Source organism: Taudactylus pleione, unplaced genomic scaffold (assembly GCF_031769625.1).
Source record: "Taudactylus pleione unplaced genomic scaffold, aTauple2 ptg001009l, whole genome shotgun sequence".
Taxonomy (NCBI): domain Eukaryota; kingdom Metazoa; phylum Chordata; class Amphibia; order Anura; family Myobatrachidae; genus Taudactylus; species Taudactylus pleione.
In genome coordinates this window covers 248,667-251,873 of record NW_028285410.1, presented here as the reverse complement: position 1 = coordinate 251,873, position 3,207 = coordinate 248,667, and positions in this window count along the sequence as shown.

Below are 3,207 nucleotides of genomic sequence, written 5' to 3'. Positions count from 1 at the left end.
GCCACCAGCTGTCACACACATGTTATACACACACTATGCTATATCCATGGGCTCAGGGCTGCTGGCTCATAGGCTTATAGAGACAGAACCTCCCCCAAGCATTCACATTAATGGGCACCGGGGGAATTAGCTGGCAAGGTTTGGCTTATATATGGGAAAATGGGGCACAAGGGAAAATGTGACCCCAACATTACATAATACACAATAGGCGTTACTGCACGTCACCCATCTATCTGCAGTGCCTGAGCTGTGTGATACCTGGTGGGAAAGGATACAGAGCAATTCCCATATTACTGTGACTCCATGTAGGGACTGGCCAGATACATTTCCTCTATTTAAATGAAATACAGCTTGGAGTGTAAATAGGTGAGCGCAGTGCATGTATGAGATTGGAAAACTAGAGTTTGCAACGTTTTAGTGCTTTAATGCGCTTTTGTCAAGCAATACAATTGTATTGCTTGACAAATGCGCATTAAAGCGCTGAAACATTGCAAACTGTAGTTTCTTGAATCTTTATTCCATAAGCCCAGAGCGCTGCAGTCTCCTATCACTATTTCTCTACTTACGGGTCAGTCGACAGTTGTCTCTTATGGAGGGCACCCAGCAGGGTTTATTTGAGTACAAATGAGTGCTACACATAATTACTATACACAGTATATGGACTATGGGCCTGACTCAGAGATGGACACATTGCGGATATGAACACGGTTATAGATTATCGGTAGCCTGTACATGTGTATATGTCACCCTGCGCATGCGTCAAGTTTATTTATTGATGTCGCTCGCAGTGAAGATTTATCCGTGAAGTGAGTGACAGGCAGGGACCATTTGTGGGTGGTAACAGGGAGGTGATGACTTAAATGCTGATGTCTCATGACCAGTGGCGGATCTTGCCTAGGGGCTGTGAGGCTACAGCCCCCCCAGTAATATCCGCCACTTCAGTATAAAGTCAGTGCAGTCCGTGACTGCATTCTCTACACTACTGTGACTGGCAGTGGCTTCCTATTGGAGGAGCCACCTGCCAGTCAGATATACAACAGGCAGTCTCAGGGGGAGGTGTCTCCTCCCCCTGGGGCTGCCAGTCCCGGCTGCTATTAGCAGAGAGCGGCTTCCAGTATGAAGCCACTACTCTGCCTTTACACCAGCCCTAACCGGCTCCTAGGGGCTGCAGACAATGCAGCCCTTTGGAAGCTGGTGACATGCACATGTGCACGCGCAGCTCCCAGCCGCTAGTGTGCATGCGCCGGTCCCAGCACTTGACAGATTGTTGCCGGGACCCGCAGGTAGAGGTGAGTGACGCTCGTTTCCAGTGGTGGCAGCCCCCCTCATCTAAGAGGGTAAGAGCCGCCGCTGCTCATGACCGTATTCTGGGTGAGTCTCTGCCTGTGATTGCGATCCTGTACGCAGTAAAAGTGGTTCCGACGTCTCAGTTCCAGCGGGCATTTTACATGACCGTAGGGTTACTCAGGAGGCCGATGCTGCGTCTTTATACGCAGCTGCTTGGATTTGCGAAACCGCCAGTGTTCATCTCAGTACAAATCCCGGTGCCTGCACATCTCCATATTTCCGCACAGCTGCTCCGTACAAAATGGCAGCGGCGGTGGTGACATTAGCGTTCATCTCTGACTCGTGCCCTATATTACTGAGATTAATATCAGTCATGTTATAAGACTGGTGCCGCCATTATATATAACATTGTATGTGAGTAACAATTTCTCCTGCGTTATCCTTTGGGTACAATATGATATATTCTATGAATAACAGTAACAGTAATATTAGGTTATCTTATAAGATATGTGTTGGATAATTTGGGAACTTGGTAATAAAATGTATATAGATGTGTTATATACAAATAGCTAGTCCTCCTTATATCTGGTCTCTGTTAGTGTCTCTCTGTGGGTTATGTGTCCCTAATAATAAGGCAGCAGTTACAGTATATGTAATTAAGGTTTTTTATTATTATTATTATTATTATTATTCAGGCTTCTGATCTTTTTTAATGTCTTAAAAGGTGACGATGGAAAGAGAAGAAAGGAAGACAAGAAGAGGAGATGGAGACATGAGGGATCTATTATATTCCCGAAGAGAAAGAGAGCGTCGGACGAGGCTGAAACGTTGGCGGATGATCAGCCAATGCCAGGTAGGGAGGGGAAGGCGGTTTTCATCAGGAAAGGTTCTTTTTATTTTTTACATTGACAAAGACTTAGGGCGGGACGCATGACCAGCGCCGCAAAGGGCTGCTCTCTCGGTAAGAATGGCCTTTTGCGATGGAGGGACTTCCGGGTCTATGACCCAGAAACTTTCCGGCGTCCTTCTGTGCATGCCGCAGGGGGTGCTGGGAGGGATCCAATCAGATCTTATAGCACTCTGCAGAAAGAAGCCCATAGGCTTTTATGGGTAACGCCATCAAGAAGATGCCGTTACCCATCGCAACCAAGCCCCGGAGTGCATCTCATTCGGGGCTTGGTGTACATGAGAAATGCGGTCAAACCTCCATTTTCAGGGTTTGACAGCATTTTTCATCCCGCCCTTATAATGAAAATATTACTATATAAACAATACTGAGGGATTTCCCCATGTTCCTTGTATCTGTATGTGCTTACTACAGTTATTCAGATGAAAATGTTTAAATAAAAAAAAAATGATTAGTACAAATATCATTTATGGAGACAGGGACATGTACTGTACAATGGTTTTGAAAAATCCCACTGCAATGGGTTCTAAACCAGCCACTTAGTAAATCTGGGGTTTATATTATTCTACTGGGAAAAATATTGATGTTCATTCAAAGTCCTACTCTAAAGTGTGGCTTCTCAGTGTTTTTGCGCTTAGTAAATCAGCAGGATGCAATCCCAATGGGAAACCGCAGCCAAACCAAAGGCAGTTCAAACCCGTAGTAAATTTTCCCCTTAATGTGCTTATGGTTTTTGTTTTTATTTTTCTGGATCTATAGTACATACTGTACTTTACTTGGTACAACTTTAAATATTTAACTATATTTAAACTAAAGGAATTGATGTCAACATATTTTTCTCAAGTGGGAATATAGATGCAAACAGTTTCAGACTCTTTTTGATAGGTTATAAAAACTCTACATTCTGTAATAATAAGTAGTAAAAAAAAAGTTGTGTTTTATATCAAGAGCTGAACTGAGACATGAAGGGCCCATTCGTGGAATGTAATGGTTGGTGCCCATTTCAGCTTCAT